The 20,461-nt window shown below is 38.6% G+C and overlaps 1 long non-coding RNA gene across 1 annotated transcript in view; it reads left to right on the forward strand.

The window, feature by feature from the left end:
* The window catches only part of LOC104864333, a 76,213-nt gene extending 56,899 nt beyond the window's left edge, over positions 1-19,314 (forward strand). Inside the window, exons 3-4 of the long non-coding RNA XR_780856.1 lie at positions 3,662-3,804; positions 19,210-19,314. This is a non-coding gene — a long non-coding RNA (uncharacterized LOC104864333). The remainder of the gene's footprint in view (positions 1-3,661; positions 3,805-19,209) is intronic.
* The last annotated feature ends 1,147 nt before the right edge of the window (positions 19,315-20,461 follow it).

The following is a 20,461-nucleotide window of genomic DNA, read 5'->3' on the forward strand; positions in this document are numbered from 1 at the left end:
GAGAGGATGGGTAGACACTGACAGAGCAAACGCACAGTGAAGGGAACCTTCAAGTAGGCAGCATGCAAGAAACCAAATCAAACAAAACATTTAAGCAATACCTAAGAAAAAATGTCTAGTCTAGACTTTATAACCTTTTCTTACAGTTCATCAGCTTTAATTTTTAGTTTAATGCCTTCCCTTGCCCAGTTAGCCTAGTTAATAATGATAAGAATAAATAACATTTATGAGAGTTTCCTATGTGGCTCTGTCATAAGCAATTTATTTAGACACCGAATTTAACTGTCACACAGCCCTATGCAGTAATTGCCAATATTCACTTCATCTTCCATGTGAGAGTCAACGAGGCTCAGGAGGGTACAGGGTGACTCTTTCCAACGAGGTGAAAATAATATGATCTAGCAGTTGGTCTCCAACTTCAGGTTCTTAGCCAGATACTCTGCTGTCCTTGTGTCTATCTCCAAATCTTTTTTTCAGAGCATCTATCACGACATTGAGCTCCTCCCACTCCTACATTGGAATACTTCCAATGTTCTTATGAGGGCTGCAAATGAAATATGAAACATGTACGATGGTTTATATACTCTATGTCCCATAAAATTTCTAAGATCCAGGAACTCTTGGGAACTCTCCTGACCAGACTGTTTACAAGTTGATTGTAATAGTTTGTTTCACCATCCCTTGTGAGATGTTCTCATGGTTGAGACGCACATTTCTAGCTATAAAGTTTTTTATTGGTATTTGCTTTGCCTAATTCTTCCCATATTAACAGCTTCAACTGAATTTGAACTAAATGCTGTATTGCCTGGTCATTTTGTATGGATACCCTAATTAGATTGGCATAATACCCTAATTAGATTGGCAAGTATTAGCAAGGAACAACTTAAAAATGATGCTTAATTTTACTATGTCAAAATATTGCTTACTAATTTTTAGTCAGAAAATTATAATATATAATATGTTCATTAGAAATATACTGCAAAGATAGAGCAGGGCCATACAATAGGGAAAATTGAATAATATATAATAAATTTAAAATGTGAAGAAAATCTACCAATTTACACAACTGCATAAAATGCACAAGTATACCAGTAGTTTTTTTTCTTTTCTGTTGTTTTGAAATAATTAAATACTTTAAAAATTATGTTAATGAGTATGAGTGACTTTATAACAAGTCTTCCCTCAATATAAGAATTAAAAGATGTTTTATTTTATAAAACTTTCATAAAAACTATTAGCAACTCAAAGTAAAGCATACCGAAAGTAAATGGAATTTTACTTTTAATAAATGTTTAGAAGGCTTTTGTGAAAATGTAAGCAATTTATTTAGGCTTCATCTGTCATTGGTCTCTATCATCCTTCCTTACACACAGGAAACAGTCTTAGTCTCCACAAAACAAATGAAACAGGCTTCTACCTACTAAAATCACATAGTGCCACAGACACCATTGAAAATATACCCATCACAGGGTCCGTCTTACAACCTGGTTATCATGGAAATTATCACATATGTTCCTTTCAGACTTTACTATCTTGGTATTTGAGAGATGACTACTGACTATATTGTCTTCAAGACTTCAGTAGTAGTTCCTACCTCTGCTCACTTTCTTCCCACTTAGCTAGGAAAAACATAATGGCTAAAAAGGATTTTCAAGATGATCCTGAGTACAAATGGAGTGGGGAAAAAAGAATATGGAAAGAATAAAAATAAAACTTGAAAAAGATCTCATTTAGTCTAGATTTATACAAGGACTCATAAATATGCAGGCTTAGTTGCCAAACTTGAGATTTGCACAAATGCTTACTTGCTTTCTATTTGTACTTCTGCATCTGACTACTCTCACCCTCTTCCCATCTCTCAATCTGCTACTGCTCCAATGGTCTTGCTCTCAGTAAGTGGCAGTACCATCCACTCAGTCATAAGTTCCCTGGAGTCCAGATTCATTCACCCCTTCCATGCTGCCACCACTGATTGTCCCAACCACCTCTCCCTAACCCAGACTTGAACAGACTGCCCTCAGTCTGTCTCACAGCAGCTGGCATTACATAGTCCAATTAATTTGCACAATGGCACACCTCTGCCTCAAACATCCCAGTGGCAGCCCTTCTCCACCGAAGCATTTAGACTCTAACAAGATTCCAAGGATCACCATAGTCTTGTTTCAGTCTAACTCGTATACTTCATTTTCTATCCCTCCTTATAACCTGGCGTCAAAAACCATAATGTGTCTTTCCAAACCTCCAGTTTCCTTGGTTTAAACTGTTTATATTTAGCTGTTTCCCAACCTCAATTCTTTCTTCTGGTTTTCTCTTGGTTTCTTCTTTCTAACCATCCAGCTGGCATGGTTTTAAAGAGTGCTATCACTTCCTTAGCGCAGCTTTTTGTACAACCTAAATTTTACCTATTCCTTCTTCCCTTCCCCCGAAGTCGCTTTCTGTAGCATCAGTTCATTTCCCTTTCTCCACGACACATGCCCTGTCTGGAATCGCTGTAGTTCTTTATCACCTTAGTCCATCATGCACCTTCCGCCAGCTGCCGTGGAGGATCCCTGAGCCAGCTGTTCCCGTTTTGAGAACAGTCCCCGGCCTGGGGAAGCCTCAATACATGGCTGCCAGACACATGAAAGAGTGACTCTTTAGAATCACCGGCTTTCGTGGAGTTAGGAGAGGGAAATCAGTGTGGTAAATTTGATTTCCAGTGGTGCGCAGTCTCAGAAGATGCAAAGAAATACCGAGGCCTTCTGTGCATCAATGCGAGTGGGTATCCGTTCTCGCTTGGTGAACTGATGCTTTACGGCCGTGGAAGCAAGTCACATGTTGAAGTGTGATCTCAGTAATACAAAGGACTAGGCACAATCTTCTTATGCAGGTTACAAAGTAAGAATGGAGCTGCCAAATTGCTGCTCAGATTTTTCTGCTTTCTGGTACTATTCATAAAAGCAGCCGGGGATTTGGCTCAGTGGTTCCGCCACCTGCCTCGCAAGCGCAAAGCCCCGAGTTTGATCCCCGGTATCTAAATAAATAAATAAAAACAGATGAAGCTGTAGGGCTGCCTGCTACTTAGCCAAGGCACTGACTTATTATTACCTACCTAAGCAGGATTTCAAGTTCCATTGTCTTCACAATTACTTCAGAGATGAGAGATGAGAGCGTGAAAATAAATTGTTAAAGCAAGTCAACTGCAGCTGGAGGCCATTAAAGGCAAAAGTGTGTATGCAGGAAAAAAAAAAAAAAAAAAACAAACAAACCATCGGGAGGCTGCAGTTATCTCAACGGGAGAAGCCAAGTGAAGGTTAAAAACATTGCTGAAGAAAATGTCTAAAGGAGTAGGGGAAGTGGGAAGGGTAGAGGAAAGGAAAGAAGGGAAAAGAAAAAAATACGAGAAAAGGAAAAACTGGAAACAAAGTCTTTGTAAATAGGGGAGGGGAGGGGGTGAAGGGAGGGCAGGGGAGTGGGGAAAATAAGAACCCAGATCTGTCAGTAAAGTACAGGATCCCAATGGTGAACGTAACTGCACTGTGTACCTAAAAGTTTCAACAAACTTAAAGCAAAAAAAAAAAGTGCTGAATCCTGATGCACAACCACAATGCTTTTTGACATTTTTCTTTCTACTTTGAAGCTCCACAGAGTGTCCCACATATTATTTTACTTATTCTAACAGATTTACATATGTCCATTAACTGGAAACACAAGACAAAACGAAGGGTGCCTCTGGGATTAAAGGACAACATGTAACAAGGTCTCCAATTTGAAGCCAACAAGCCTCAGAATGCTGCACCTAAAGAAAAAAGTTCAGCGGCCAAGGTACTTCGAGTACAGAGGGTTTGCGAATGTTTTGCTGCTAGGACTAAGGTGTCTCCTGAATTTTATCAATATTAGAAGGTTTTTTGATTCACTTCTGGGAAATATTTGGTAAAATAAGATAAGACATAACCAAAGCTGTGTAATATGTCTACCGAAAGGGTGTTCTCAGGACAGGAAGTCTCCGCATGCGTGGCTGTAGCGGGGAGGGCCAGTCAGGTGGGTGTGTGACTTTCAGCAGTGCCAGCTCCCCCCTGAAGCAGACACTGCTCAGTTTACTGGGAGCAAGTTTCTCAAACAAGCCCTACCACTCTGCAAATCCCACATAGGACAAGAAAGCACAGTGTCTACCTGCAAGGTGAGAGCTAACACCTCACTTTCCAAAACAGAACACTTTCCAGTCACTACTACCCAAGATCCTCACTTCAGACACTGAAAAAATAACAAGAACAGTGACAATGACAAAACATTCTTTTGCTTTCTCTTGAGATTTTATTTATTTATATTTATCATGCATTCTTTTAATTGTATATTAAAACCTCAGAATAAACAAACAAAAAAAATGTAACATTCCTAGGAGACTTTTCTCCTTCTTGGGTAACTGTAATCACAATGTAAAGCCTACCAATGCTTAAGATTGCCAAGTTTTTATTAAATTTTGCAAAGGCTTGGGCTCTTTTCCCCATTTCTAAAGCCTAGCTTTTCCGTAGCCACTTGAATTATAAATAGCCACTTGAAATTTTGCTGTCTGGTTAAAATCCATCTTTGCCTGAAGGAACTGTGCTGAGCAACCAAACTCCAGCTGATCCCTTATAATACATTATGATATAAAACTGCTATGTAAATGGAATGATAATTATATAATCACCTACTTATACAGGTAAAGAAAAAAGATTTTGGTGGGGGTCAGTAAAAACTTTGGCAAAGCAGCGCTAATTGTTTGGAATTTTGGAGTGTGTTTTAGTAAATCAGTTAGTAGTGGTAATCACTTCTCTTCAGCCTCTGCCCTCTGCCACTCCCCTTTCCCATAATATTATATGTAAACTGGGTTCACTTAACCTGTATAGAAAGATGTATCTGTCTAATACAATCATTACATCATAATGACAGATAAGATGGAAAAATGGCAGAAGGAAACAGGTGTCACAGTTGAAAGACAGTTATGTAGCTCTGCAGAACACTTTAGGGCAGTTGCTATGTTACTGTACGCTAGAGGTTTCTGTTATGCCTCTAATTTAGTTCTCTCAGTTTTACACAGGCAAAAAAAAGTGGGGCAGTAGAAAGCTGGGTGACTCTGGGAGTGCGTCCATACATACTTGACTGTGTGTGTGGGTAGGGGGCTACTTGTGACTTAAGTGCTTCTAGTTCGGAAAGAATCTGGCTCCAAAGCCTTACAATTAAATATACATTAATGTACACATTCCTCTGGCTTTGGAATTAGGGAACAGAAGACATGCCTGTTACTTGTCCAGTGATGTCATGTAGGCTTCAAATCATTTCTTTTATATTTTTATTTGAGAGAAGAAAAGCCTAAGAATAATAATGCATCACAGACTTCACCATTAGACTTTACGTTTGGCTGCTATAATGTTGGATGCCCTTTTCAAATAATGAAGGTTTTCTTTCTTTCTTTCCTTTTTACTTTGGTAGTTCCATCAAACCGGGTCCACTTTATTGAAAGAGATTCACCTTTTTTTTAAAGAAACATTACTTAGGGGCATAAGAATAACACAATGTGAGGCTGATTTCCCCTAAAGACAGAATGGCCATGAAATGAAAAAGAAGCAGTGGTGATGTAGAGTGTAATCCTTCCTTAGGATGAAAAGCCCAAGCTAAAAGGGTGAAACTAGTTCATGCTTCTTAAGATGAAAGTGACGGTGGGGGGACTGCTATTCTGACCTAATGAGAATTGCAAAGGAATAGTGAGGTTGCCTAACCCCACACTAATTTTGTAAATGACTGCTTTCTTACAGAACAATTCTGCTGTCAGCAGCTGTCTGCCAGTTGCATTCTCTACTAACACACACACACATGGAGAGAGAGAGAGGGAGGGAGGGAGGGAGGGGGAGGGGTGGCTCAGCCTCCCTTTACAAATCCACAAAATTCTTTACTTCCACCTCAAGTGCTGTTTCAATGGGTCCTTTTTTCCATTGGGTTTGTCCTGCATTATTCAACCAGAGTTTTTCCCTTTCCCTTTAATTATCCTATGCAAGCTTCTTTTTAAGCATGTTTAATGTAGGCATTGGTCTTATCTTGCTTGCTTTCTGTGGATTTTAAAAAGACTGCTACAGAAACTTGAGCCACTATTCTGTCTCTTCAGGGACCCTCTCAAGTAGCGATAAAAAATTGTTCGTGCATCACAAATGCCAGCTAAGGCAGATTTTAACCGTACAGGGCTGTCAGATACCCCTCCTACTTCGGCAGAGTAAATGGCTCTCTGCCTTACCTGTCTTTATGATAACACGATAGCATTATGAAAACAGTAAAAGTAAACACAAAAGTGATTAACACAAATGAGTGCTCTGCAAACCGCAGTGAGACTGAAATGTGCCGGGACTGGGGACCAAGATTATGGGGAAAGGGCGGAAAACAGGAGGAAACCACGTGGCTACACAGTGCTGGCTTTACTGACTCCTCCCATTCTCATCACGTCTACCAAAAACAGTGAGCGGTCAAGGCTACTTTCCTCCAATGGGAGAGGGACAGAGACAGGAGAGAGAGACAGAGAGAGGGATCTGCTCAGAAGGGAAGCAGTCATCGCTACTCAGTTTTTAAAAGCACTTAAGGGTCATTAGTTTAACACTGCGGCAAATGCATTATTCATTTTGCCTCAGCCCAATTTCTCTGCTAAAAATTTCCCAAGAAAGTGATACACAGTTCAGTAGAGAGGTGATTGACCAAGCCAGAAGGAAAAGAATTTGGGCATCCTGATAAAAAATTTTCTCCGTCTCCTCGGTTAGCATAAATCAATATTATTTATGTAGTAACACTTGAATACTAACTACCCAGTGCCATCTGTCAGGATAAAATTGATGACTATACCTTTAGGTTAATATTACTTGAACATTTCATTCTGAATAATTTATACACATTTCTGTCTGTGTGTCAATTCATGATTGTTTATTTGGCTTCAGCAAGTGTAGCTGAACCATGGCTTTTCATTAAGAGAAGGTTTTCATCCCTGATTATATTCTGCATTAAAGGGGCCTGCCTTATTTTTAGACCTTACTATTACTCCAGAAGAATGAAAACATGGACCAGTTTTGTGGCTTATACTGAGTTGCTTGCATCCTTTGAAAGAGCCTTCGTTTAGATGATTTGTAGTTTTCAATGTAAACATGGGGAGGGATATATACTTCTGGCAAGGTAGAAATAAGCAGATATTTAGTAATGATGAGTATATGTTACTTGTGAAGGGGATATGAGCGCATTGCATTAACAGCCTCAATTGCTATTTTCATTCTTTGATAAATAATCTATTGTGGGCTGGGGATTTAGCTCAGTAGTTCTGGCGCCTGCCTCGCAAGCACAAGGACCTGAGTTTGATTCCTGGTACCAAACAAACAAACAAACAAATCTATCGTGTCCAGCAAGACTAGTGCTAGCATCACCTTCTTTGGGGTGGCTTTCCGTGTCTGTTATTATTTATCTTATGAAGAAAGTGATAGATCCTTTATAATCACTCCATTTACTGCTGCTTCTTCAATTTTATGCTAATAACTTCCTACTAGGCGATATCATAAAGACATGCACATACTCAGGCTCTAGGACTGCAATGAATGGCCGATTCAAATCTTAGTAGGTTTGATAAAATAAGCAAACAGAAAGATGTCTTCAGTTCAACTGAGGATCTTGACAGAAGTCCATGCTGTCGAGGTCAGTCACACGAGCGTGTCTCACGGCCGGTGAGAAGGAGCTGCCTTTACACAAAGGGGCGCCTTACCTATGAGAGGGACGGGGCCAAAGTAAACCGCATTCCGAACAAATCAGTCTAGCTCGATTTATAGAAATAAGTTCTTCTCTTTCAGAGTCCTCATTAGCTGAAAGCGGCTGCTGAATTCTGTAGTTGTCCGAACACACCATGCCACACGTACACACACGGAGTTAGAAACAGTTCACGGCTGCCACTGGAAACAATACTCTCAGATATGCTCAACACGTGATTATGATGCTAAAGAAATAAAGATAAGGGCTGGGGACGTAGCTCGGTGGTTTCGCCACCTGCCTCTCAAGCAGGAGGACCCGTGTTCGATCCCCGGTACCACAATAAATAAATAAAAATAAAGATAAAATCTGCCCATAAAAGCTACGTGATTGTAGGCACTGATTAAAAATAGCCTCTACTTCATTCTGCCTAGGAGTCACATGTGCTGCTTTATCTCTTAAATACTTTGAGTGATCTATGTCATTCAACAGATATATACTGAATTTCAATAACTTGGATGACATTGTTTTAGAAATCACACATTTACCAAGTTAAGTCTAACTCCCAAAGGGATCTTGTAGTTTAAAGAGATTGAGAAAACAAGTATTAGCATAAGTGTTGTTGTTATACATTTATACATACTCTATAAATAAAACTGCTACATTTTGTAAAAGTAACATTAAAATATATTTGAAATACTGGCGCATAATAGATTTTATTGGGAGCATTTATTTTGGTTGTACCTTATTCATTATGCATAATGCTAGGAGCTGATTAAAGTTTATATGACAAGATTTTAATTAAGAATTTTTAAGTACTTGGTATATGCTGTATTGTTATCCAAGGATTAGCAGTTATTAGAGCTCCATGCACCTATCGGCTAAGCAAAGAAAGGTATTGTGCATTTTATGGGCTCAACTGAGAGAACAGGCTTCTACTTCATTGTATTAAAACTAGCCCAGCTACAGGTAGCCCTCAGTAGGCTTTACTACACTGGAGTTAGATATTCTTTTAAAAAGTGGGTCTCATTTTTGTAATAATTCCCAGATTATATAATGATTACATATGTAATCCAAATCTTAATATTATAATAACATCTCAGTGATTACCTATGTATTGTCAATATTAGGAATATTACTTCCTGATATTAATTTGCATCTATCTTGTGAAATATAACATGTCTGAAAATCAAACAATTTTTATAAATTAACAGAAATATAATCATACATAATTACATGCATAATTTTACCTCAGAGATGACATATATGATGCTTATTAAAGTTCATTCAACATTCTTAAAATGCTATTGAAGCAACAGTTAGAACCATTGAATATTTGCATCAATATTTCTCTATTAAATATTCACTTTAAATATTCAATTTTTTGAGGTATTAATCTACAAGATTTTTGAAATTAACTTGATTATTTCTTCCTTGCTCATAAGATATATTTGGAGAAATATTTTAAAAATCTACACAGATGAACAAATCAACCTGGTGGATATCTTTTAAGGGCAACTTAAAACAAAAGACTAGAGAACACTAGAGCTAAATAACAATGAAATGCCTAAGTAACTGACTGTTCTTGACTGAAACTCCTCTAAGCCTCTTAGCTTTTCTCACTGAGATTTGAGTTTCTGAGAACAAACATCTATCACCAATATCGGTGATACTGATATATTAATATCCCCGTTAATGTTTTAAGATGAACTTCAGCATTGCATAGACAAATGGGTTTATGAATGGACTGGCGGATCTCAGCATAAACTATGGACACATAAACTAGTGACCCTTTCTGTGATTCTGTTGGTAAGGTGAGTTTAGAGGGATCTTTGTTGGTCCATTTGGACAAGTGCTGCTATGGCCCAAGCAGTTCTGAGAACAAAAATGACAGCCTTAAAATGCACTTGCATAATTCAAGGATATTTAAAGCTTTCTTGGTTTAAAATAAGCTTACAAAATCTCATAATAGTCCTCTGGGACATGCATTATCACTTCCACTTTATACAGCAGGAACCTGAGGCTCACAAGCCATGTGTCTAATAAGCAACAGACCTCCGGACTCCTGCTCCTTCTAAATGGCAGAGCTTTTATCTATCCATTAAAGAGAGCTGCATTTTCATTGGAAATTGTCCAGGGGTCGGACGGATCCCTAGCGGGGATCTGCCTGCGGCCGCTCTGGTCTGAACCTCACCGCTGCTCCCCGGGATCTGCGAACACTCAGGGATAATACGGGGTGGGCCTCCACCTGAAGCCTGGGTAGATGATGGCTCCCCTAAGGGCCAGCTGACTACAACAGTTCCGTGGATATGAAGTTGTATAATGAAAAGGAAACTTTGTATGTAAATTGCAATCTAATAAATACTAATTGGCATAATTCATTGAAGTATTCATCTAATCACAGAAAGTTAAAACTATTGTTTCAAGTCGTTTGTGTTCTTTTCCTATATTTCCCTTTGCCAATGCTGAATTCATGGAAGAAAGATATTTTCTCATTAAATTTTTTAAATGAGAAAGAGAAAATAGAAAAAATATTTTTCGTACTGTATGAATCTGAGATAGTAAAAAGAGTTAAATTGTAAAATCTATCAAGGGTAAAATAACTAATGTGACATCCTTTATATGTGCCTTCATTGAGGCATTATTTTCTTGATTTCCATTTTTGTATTACTAATGTGGTTGAAAAAATGCTTTGTGGGTTTGCATTCATCTGTATTTCTTCTCTTAAGTACATTTTGAAGTTTGTGTCATTTTGTCTTTTTTCTTTTTTAACTAATATTTTGGAACTCTTAAAAATGTTTATTAAGTTTACTGACATTATTTCTCTTTCAAATTCTCATTTGTCTTATAATTTCTGATATTTTGGTCATACAGAAATTTTAAATTTTTAATCAGGTCAAATCTATCATACTTTCTCCTTTTTTAAAGGAAATCTTTTATCATCTTAAGATTTAAAGGAATATCCTAAATGTTCTCATATTTTTATATTTTCACTTGCTTTACTTTTCTACTTGTCATTCATATAAAAATTAATTAAATGTCTAAGTTTACTGCCAATTTGTTACAAATCATTCACTGAAAACTCTGTCATATCCCCATTGATTTGAAATGTCACTTTTATTACAAAATTACTCCTATGTTTATATTATAGCTCAAGGCTGTTCATTCTGTGTATGACTTATATGTTTATTCATGTATGAAAGTCTCATAGTTGAAATTACTCTAAATTTAAAGTGTGTTTTAATTGTTGGAAGGGTGACTCCTCTTCCTTGATTTATTTTTCGAAACACAATTGGACTACTCGTATATAGGTTTTCTAATACATAAACTTTCCAAGTTATCAATATCTATTATAAAACCTGGTGGACCTTGAGTTAGGATTACATTAAACACATGTAATTTTCCAGAAATGAACAATTAAAACAAGATAAATTTAAATTTTCTTATATTCCTGAGGATCAGATTAACGTCTGGCTGAGTCAGGAGTGCTGCACCCATCTCTCATGAGAAAACTCCAAGGCCTGTTAGGGCTGGAATAATCCGCCCCCTCGGGTGTGTAGAGATCTGACCTTAGACAGGTAAACTGTTCCTCTCAAAAACCTCTAAAGTCCTGACTCAGCCCCTAAAACATACAATCCAAAAACTAGCATGTGGCCAATAACGATGCGCCGGATATCCCGACTCCACCCTGGCTCCACCCCTGCCTCACCCTATCCAATAGCGATCCAGTAGCACCACTCAGGCTCCACCCCCACCTTACCCTATATAAGCCTGTGCATTTCCTGAATAAAGCGGAAGTGTTCCAGAAACCTCCCTGGAGCTGCGTGGTGATTCCGAGCCTTAACCTCCCAGTCTGGGCCCCGAACCTTGTTCCGTGAGTGTGTTCCTCACAGAAGTCTTCTGGGCGTAGATGGTTCTTGTCTTTCTTTATGTCTGTCCCAAGATCCTACATTTCCACTTTATTAAGGATGAGAAGTTGCTATCTATTTGGCTCAGCACCTAGTCCTTTGGTACTGGACCATGCTGATGCTTATGACCCCAGACAGTTCAGTGTTGTCAGACAAAGCAGAACAACTGATTACAACAGGTAGCGTGAAGCACAGCTGATAAACTGACAAACTGTGGTAGCTACTAATTTGGTACTTTTGATCATGGGAGCAAGATCTACAGTGCTACCAAAATCTAACATAAACCAGAAACTTACATGAGGTGAGTTTCCCCTTGGTGGAGTGATTTACCCTATGGGGGGAAATTTAAGAGGAATCGGGACAAAACAGAGAGATAAATTAAGGGAAATATAGCAGAGGCAAGGCTGGAGGACAAAGGTGGTCTCCAAGGTTTGGGACACTGGAGAAGAAGGCAGGAGAGGTAGAATGAAGGATGAAGCAAAAGGACATCAAAGTGAGCCAGAGAGATGAGAGGCAATTTTAACTCACATGAAAATATGGCAAAATCAAGAAAGATCGTTGAGGAAAGCGAGTAGATGAGTAGAACAAAATAAACAGAAAGGTAAAAACCTAAACAGCAAAACCAAAACCAAAAACACAACCAGATTTAAAAAAAGGAAAATGAAGCACAGATGACCTGCCCACGTCTCCTTGCAGTGATTATCTCCATGTCAGTCTCCCATTTTCTGTGGCACCCTCAGGCAGGGACAGCCCCGAGCTGTTCCCAGGCCCATGTTCAGTTGACGCATCCTGGCCTTTGCTTAGCCTTCCCTGTACCACCCGCCCTGGCGTGTCTCTGACCTGTCTCACCCCTTTTCATGGGGTGGCTGAGGGGTGCTGTCACCACCATGTGTGCAGCCCAAGGCTGCTCAGTTCCCCTTCATTCGCCTCTCCAGGGGGTTCAGTGCTGACCTCTCAAGGCTGTTTCTTTCTCGGAAGCAACTGGTCCATACTCACTTCTTTCACCAGCTCTACTGTGCTGTGATCCCTAATTTTGCTGTTGCTCGGGTTTCCGGGCCACAGCAGGACAGAGAAAAAATAAAAAAGCTGGCATCCTGTCCATCAGAGAGGGCGCAGTTTCCTGACTGCCTTCCTCTGTGAGCCAGTGAAATCTGCTGCCAGGCTGCAGTGTGCTCCGCATGGAGGACGGCAGAAGACTCAAGAAGCCTTATACCCTCGTGTCCCTGTGGCTGGAGCTGGCCACTTCTGCAGTCCATCAGCTTCTTGGAGACTTTGCAGTACTGCAGCTTTTGCTCAGAGCACAGGAGGCAGTGCTGCTGGCAGCCTGGTGGACTAGTAAGCTGTTTTATGACGTCCTGTGCCTATGTTTTGTTTGATCTACAAGCCTCTTATTGCAGACTGACTTTGGCATCAGGATGTGTGTCCCTCCCTTTCTTCCAGCTACCTGTGCTTTCAGCTGATTTTCTCTGAGTAGAAACTACCTCAAACTAGTAGTAGCTCCTCTCTTCAGCCATGTTTAATATCTTCAGGTTGTTTATCTTTTATCATTTAAATATTTGACCCATTTTTATTTCAATTTAGTACATGGTGAAAGATATGGATGTATATTCAGTCTTCTATATGTGGATAGCCAGCTTTCCCAACATTATTTATTAAAGAGGCTATTTTTCCTCCATTGTATGTTTTTGGCCCCTTGATCAAGATCAAATAGCTTAATTTTCCCCCAGTGTTGTTTAAGCTTCTTCTCTTCTGTTCCATTGATCCACATGTCTGTTTTTGTGCCAACATCACGTTGTTTTTATTTATTTTTAACAACAAAATAACTATACTTCAACCTCAAAATTCAAAGCAAAAAAAAGCCTCACTGTAACAGAAAAGTGGACACACGGTCATCAATGCTATCTCCGTTGCTCCTGTACTGACGTAGCGGTCACCTCGAATGCCTTGATGATCAGTTCTTCACGTCCTCTTTCCAGATGTATATTCCATCCTCTTTCCTGGGTATACAAGGAGCATGTGTATACCTTTGTACATAAGTGATCATTTTTAACTTTGTGAAAATTGTAATCTTTTGCAATTTACTTCTACTTACTGTAGTATCGCTAAGATCTGTCTACGCTTTTGGCGTGACCCCGAACTGCATTTGTCTTGAGATGTCGGAATTCTACATGCACAGCTTTTCCCATAGCCATTCTTGGGTAGGTATTAGGTTGGCGTCGGGTTATTTTCTACCCGAATGTGAACATCAGTCTCACAAATTTTATCCCATTCCACATATGCAATACTTTCTGTAAAATGCTTAAGTGAGTACGGTATTGCCAGCCTTGTATGTAGTGAATGTTCAACTTTAGGAGAAATGGGATTTCTGAAGGGGTTGCACCAATTTATGTATCCACCTATATTACCCAAAAGATCTCTCTGTCCTAGACAATTCCAGCATTTGATACTGTCAGACACTCTAATTTTATGAACTGAATGGCAAACAGAATTTCTCATTTTAAACTAAAAGGTTTTTTCCCTGATAGTTAGTGACAATGAATCTATGTTTAAAAAGACAAAAACAAATCACTTCTGTGAGATAGTAATAGCCAGTTGGAAATTTAATCATATTCTATTTGTAACCTACAATTCTTGCATCCTACAGAAGTATTTCTGTGTACTTTATTAATTTACATTGAGACAGCAAGCTTTGCTGTGAAACAGTTAATATCGTTTGCATGGTTTCTATAAAATAAAGAGTAAAAATTTTATCCCTTGCATGTGAATCTCTGACACAACTACTTAGCTCTTCTAGCAAGAAAATAGATATAAATAATAATTCCTAAATTAATAGACATAAGTTTTATTTATAAATATAGGTGAAAGGCCAGATTTGGTGTGTAGATTGTAGTTCACTCCTGATTTGCACCATCAGATATTGCCATTGTACTGCAGGCCACAGATATGCTCCTAGTCTACCTCCTGGCAGAACAGTCAGTCCCCATTTAAAACCATCACAATGTACTTAACATATTTTTTCCACTATAGCATGTCATAGTGGATCATGTGATACATCATATCATGGCTATCATATATGGAATGTAGTATATCATTATGTTATAAAGTGTATTTATTTCTTAGGCTATTTCTTTTTAGATCACAAGAAAAATACACATGTGTATTTCCAAGAAAACTTCATTTTTACGACTTAGCAAAGTAAATAGTACTTTATGCAATTTACAAATGAGGAAAACTTTTCAAAGTTTAAATAACTTTCGCATAGTCACACAACAAATAAACTGCAAAAGGTAATATTTGAGCTTAGAGTTCCCTGTTCCCAAAACTTGTTCTTCATTGAAGTGCTACGGAGGTGTCCATAGGAAATAAGCAATCGATGTGGGCTTCTTTACATCTGGATCATAATGTTTAGCATTGCTAACAATTATTGAATTTTTTTTATATGCCCAACATTATGCCAAGTCTTTTTTGCATGCAGCGTCTCTTTGGACTCTTCTTAAATTCTTTAGGATTGCTTTTATAACACCTTGTTGTACACAAAAAGAAACTGTAGCTGTAGAGTTAAAGTAAGTTACTCAAAGTTGCATAGATAAGATTCTGCTGGATCAGAAACCACACAGAAGCACCAAAGCTGGTTCCACAGGGGCCCTGTCTCTGAGGAAGAGTTCACCCAGGAAAAATTCACAGAGTCTGCCGTAGAGTTTAGGTGATGGGCTGTCTGCTTCTGGGTTATCGTCATAGGCCTCATCACCATTCAGGGTTTCCTGCAATGTACGCTTTTCCTCCATAGCCGTACAATACTTTGTGCTACACTGTCCATTATTTCCATAGCCCAACCCACCTCTTTTTGGAAATATTGTTACTATTTCCTTTGAAGGGCAGAAATAAGCTGATTTTTGAGAGATTATCACTTTGCACGACTATCAAACATTTCTGAAATGTGCTCTGCAAAATTATGCCTTTTGAGAAAGTGTCCTTTTTTGTCTGAATTGAAAGATATTCATAAATTTCCTCCCTTCTTCCCTCCTTCCTTCCTTCCTTCTTTCCATAGCTCATTCAATCATTCATCATGTATCTTCTCATTCATGCAAGAATTGTTGAATGGGTGACTACTATACACCAGACTTCAAGATGTGATATAAAATGTCTATAATAAATAGAGCCATTGCCTCTAGAAAATATGCAGTAAGTCAAAAGAGGTATTAAAACTAGCAAGTCATATAAAGCTTTGATATTCAAATGTAGTTTATTTGTGAGCTTATCAAAAATGCAGAAAGTAGGACCTACATGCAGCCTGCCAAATCACGATCTGCAATGCACAAATTTGCATTTGTGTGAACATTAAATTCCAAAAAAACTCTGCAAAACAATGCTGTCATAGATGTGCAGCCATTATCACTGTAGAAGCAAAGGAAATAGAGGTTACTACCCTAGGGTAAAAGTGGGTATTTTAGACAAAGCTTCATTGGGAGTGATGAACGAGCTTAATTTTATGAAATACATAGATATTATCCAGGGAAACAATAAGCAGCCTAAGCAGAGAGAGAAGGAGGCATGAGTGCATAGCCTATAGAGAAGCTAAAAGAAGTCAGAATTCTGGGGGAACCACAGAGAAGCCAGTATGGGTAAGGAGATGTTCTGAGATGATTACAGAACATAGTGTGGACATGAATCTGGCCAACCACTGGGTCAGCTAAGCATTTTGCACTTGATCAGCTGTGGTTAAGTACTAGCTGCACATTAGAATGACTCTGAGACATTTTTAAATACGGAGACTTGAGCTCTACTGTCAGATTCTGATTTAGTCGCTCAAGGATGAAACTTTTTTAAAGTTCCTCCAGGTGATTCAGATGTGCGGAATGAATTGTTCAGAGCAGTTTTAGGCAATGAGATGTCATCGACAAGTTTTCAGTGGGAGAACAGGGTTATCTGTCCAGATACTGCTCACCCCTCTGCAGGGGCCAATGGGGGTGGGAGCCAGGGCAAGCATACAGGGATCGGCTAGGTGATCTAACTTTAGGGAGTCGTTTGGAGTTGCTGAATAAGGAAAAGCCCAAACCAACCAAAAAGGTGGAGTGCCAAGGCCCACCTGAACACAATCACATAACCCCTAACACTATAAAGCTATAAGTAAATGATAGTGCTGAGGAGATGGAATTACTGTGCTCTAAGAAATGACTTAACATGAGGGGCAGGATATATGTTAGGGTTCTACCTGTGCTGACTAACTAAATGCTACTCCTAGCCTGGCCCGTTAAGTGACACATGATCAAGGCTGTGTGGCAGATATTATATTGGGTGTTGACATGGCCTAAGAATTAGACAAAAGAAAGAGTACAAGAGGGGGCAGACGGTGAAGGGAGGGCAGGAGAAAGGGAAAAAAATGAGAACCAAGATCGGTCATGTAAAGGTACAAGATCCCAATATTGAATGTAACTGTACTGTATACTTTAAAAGTACCAATAAACTCAATGAAAAAAAAAAAAAGAAAGAGGACAAGAAACTTCTGGACAGTAGGAATGAAAATATGTAGGCTTCTTGTCTCAGGGGTATTTGTGTGGATTTATAGGAAGTCCAGAATACCTGGGCGGCTCCCTTGGCCTACGAAGAGAAATGAACTGTGGCGCATGGGACCTCCTAAGAAACTGGGATTAGAAAGGCCTTAATCCCAGAAATCTTTGTTTAAAAAAAAACAAAAAGCAAAATCCCATTAAGAAAAACAAACGCAGAGTTTCAAGAAATTGGGATCCATAGTTGTACTTGAGTTCAGTTTCTGAAGCTTATGTAGAAGATGAAATTGAAGGGACGAAACCAGATATAGGGAAACAAGGGAAGAGACTGTGGCTACTCTCCGTGAGGCAAATGATGACATTCTTAACTAGAACGGCTGTGTTAAGAAGGCAGCTATGTAGGGTGGGAGTGATAACCTAATGTTTGAAGATGTAAGGAGGGGACAACTCTGAGGTGGATTGGGTGTAAGAACTGAGAAACGAAGAGGGATCCTAAAGAACTTACAGAATTGACTCAGTGCAGAGGTACAATATAAAATGTGGGCACAGCTCCTGACATTAAAACGTATCCACAGAACACACATGTAGCAATAATACAAAGCAATGGCCTACAGAACAAAGGTGCCAGAAATGAGTAAGAGCATCACTCGTCTCCAAATCCCCAAAGTTCTCGAGTTTTATTTTATAACCACTCAGTTACCAAACTCTACACTATAATAAAGAGGGTGAAATAGATTCACATACTGAGACTGTTGGTTTGAAACTGTCATGTGAAAACCTTCATTTTGATTAATATAATTGAAGTGTTAAGTGAGTATCTGCTAAATTGCAATCAAATCAGTAAAATGTTATTCGTTTTTTAAATGAATCTGTCAGAAGTTCTGTGAGTATTCTGCCAACAGTGAATTGGATTTGCACAGCTTGACTACAGATATTTCTATTTTATAAATGGGTAAACTGAGACATTGAAAATTCAACCTCTTGATGAGGTAGAGTCAATAGTTGACTTGCAAATAGACCAACAAGATCTCCAAAAAACCAAAACAGTGCTGTCCTTGGTGACTCCCTTGCAAAATGGAATGGATTTAATTAAGGTTCTAAATCAACATATTGAGAGGCAACTAGGTAGGTAATGAAAAATTCACCACCTTCCCTCTATCTGGACTCACTACAAACTTAGATATCAACTCAGAAATCCTCAAGACTCTCTGTGGGGTTCATTCCGCAAAGTATAAAACATATTTCCCAGCTCAATCAATTTATAAATAATTCGTGCTAGGTCTCTGCTTGTGTGAGCCAGACACTGCAGTCTTCCTTTCTCTCACTGTCTTCTCTATTCCTGACCACTACAGCTGCTCCTCTTTCTCCCTCCCTTTGTTACCCTCATCTTCACACTCTGTGGTATTGCTTTCAATGTCCTTGCTCTAAAATATTTCAAGATGTGGGGAAATATTTTGACCCCTTTGAGATAAAAAGTCTTTACAGAATTACTCAGTAGTGAATATCTTCCTACATGCTGGGTAGATAACGGTGAAAAATAAAGACATCTCCTTACCTTCATGGTGCTTATCATCGAGTGGGTTTCGGGGAATGACTGTAACAAATGCAACAAATGAAAGGGAAATGGTAGGGTCCTGGTAAAGCAAACAGCATAGGGGCTTAATCCAGTCCTATTGGGAGAGATGTGGGTGTCTGGAAAGACTCCTGACAGGGACAGTTTTCCTTCAATTATCAAAACATAAGGCAAAAGATATAAAAGAGTAATCAGCTACAAACACTGGTGTACTGAGTTCCAAATTTGACTGCACAAATATCTATATTCCAGAATATTTACAAGACTCTCCAGGGACAGGACATAGGCACCTGTGTTTCTTAAAAGATTATTTTCTTAAAAGATTCCCTCATGATTCTTATGTTCAGTAAGGGTTGCAATCCATTGTTCCATAGATTGATGAAAATAAGAACTTCTAAATGAAATATAGCTGCACAGTCACTGTTGATATTAATTTTCCTCTTGAAAACATTGCTAGAATTCCCTAAAATGTTGAATTTATTCTGCTTTATTCTAGTGTTTCAAATGCACACACAAATATGAAAGAAGGAAGTAGCAAGAGAGAGAAAGAGAAGCGAAACCAAGGACCCTACCCCATGTTGTACTGCACGTCTAAAGTCCACAAAGCATTGAATAAAGTAGAATTGTTTTTATGCAACAATGTATATTTTCTTTATTCTTCAACACAGATTATTTATTCCATTGCTGCCACGTGCAACAATGGAAGAGATTAATAATATCAACACTGAGCATTTTCTGCACAGATCTGATGGTACTAGTCACAAGGAAGGTCTGAAGTTTGGTATTACTACGTTTGTTTTTACATTATAGCCACTCCATAGTACAACCACACTGACAGTTGTAAATATATTTATTGAAGAATTAGTTTGTTGTGTATTAGGGAATAGGTAAAAAAGAAACAGCCAAAGAGTCCTTACTTCATGCAAGAAACTATAGAAAGTACTTTTAAAATGTTATTTACTTCAGATTTGTGCTAACCTTACAGCTCTCTGAGGTATGTTTTCGTATACCCATGACAAATAAAGCTACCTAGGACCAAAGAGTAAATGATTTGTCCTGTGTCCCATAGGAACTTGTTTACTGGACTGTTTGCCCAGTGTTTGCCTGGGTATTGGCAGTAATTGTCAGAATGTGTGTTGTGGAGTTCCCTCTATTAAGGGAACTAATGACGCTGTACGATTCTAAAGAAGGGCACTGTAACAATTTTTATCATAAGGGTAGAATTTGGACTAAATTACAATCTTCTCAAAAGCAACTTTGTTTCTTACTAGTCAAGTAAAATTTCATTTTAGCCAACAGATTCTAAAACACAAGGCAACAAAAATGTCTGCAGTTTGCAAATAACTTCAACTTTATTTTAGTTATGGGATTCTGAGAGGGGGAAAAACATACGTTCGATGGTATTAGATGTTCCAGAACACCAAAGAAATCTAGTCAAAAAGATTGAATGTCTTAGTCCTATAAATGGACATTGGAATAACAAATCCAAACTCATGATTTTTAAAGGTATTTCCAGATACTACCATCATAAAGCAATTTAGATGGCTAAAGAATATAGGCAAGAAAAATGCCCATGCAATATTGCAGACTGGTATGTAAATGTACGGCAAAAGAAAACAAATCGCCCAGTCTATTTAAGGAAACATCTACTGCCTAAATCTTTAAGTTGTTTTAGTTAGTATGCAGATCACACTACACTTTGTGCTGTAAGAGTGGCTTGCCGAGCTCATGGTCTACTGATAGCTCAT

This window comes from Fukomys damarensis, unplaced genomic scaffold (genome assembly GCF_012274545.1).
Source record: "Fukomys damarensis isolate Sample0158 unplaced genomic scaffold, DMR_v1.0_HiC HiC_scaffold_3, whole genome shotgun sequence".
NCBI classification, from domain to species: domain Eukaryota; kingdom Metazoa; phylum Chordata; class Mammalia; order Rodentia; family Bathyergidae; genus Fukomys; species Fukomys damarensis.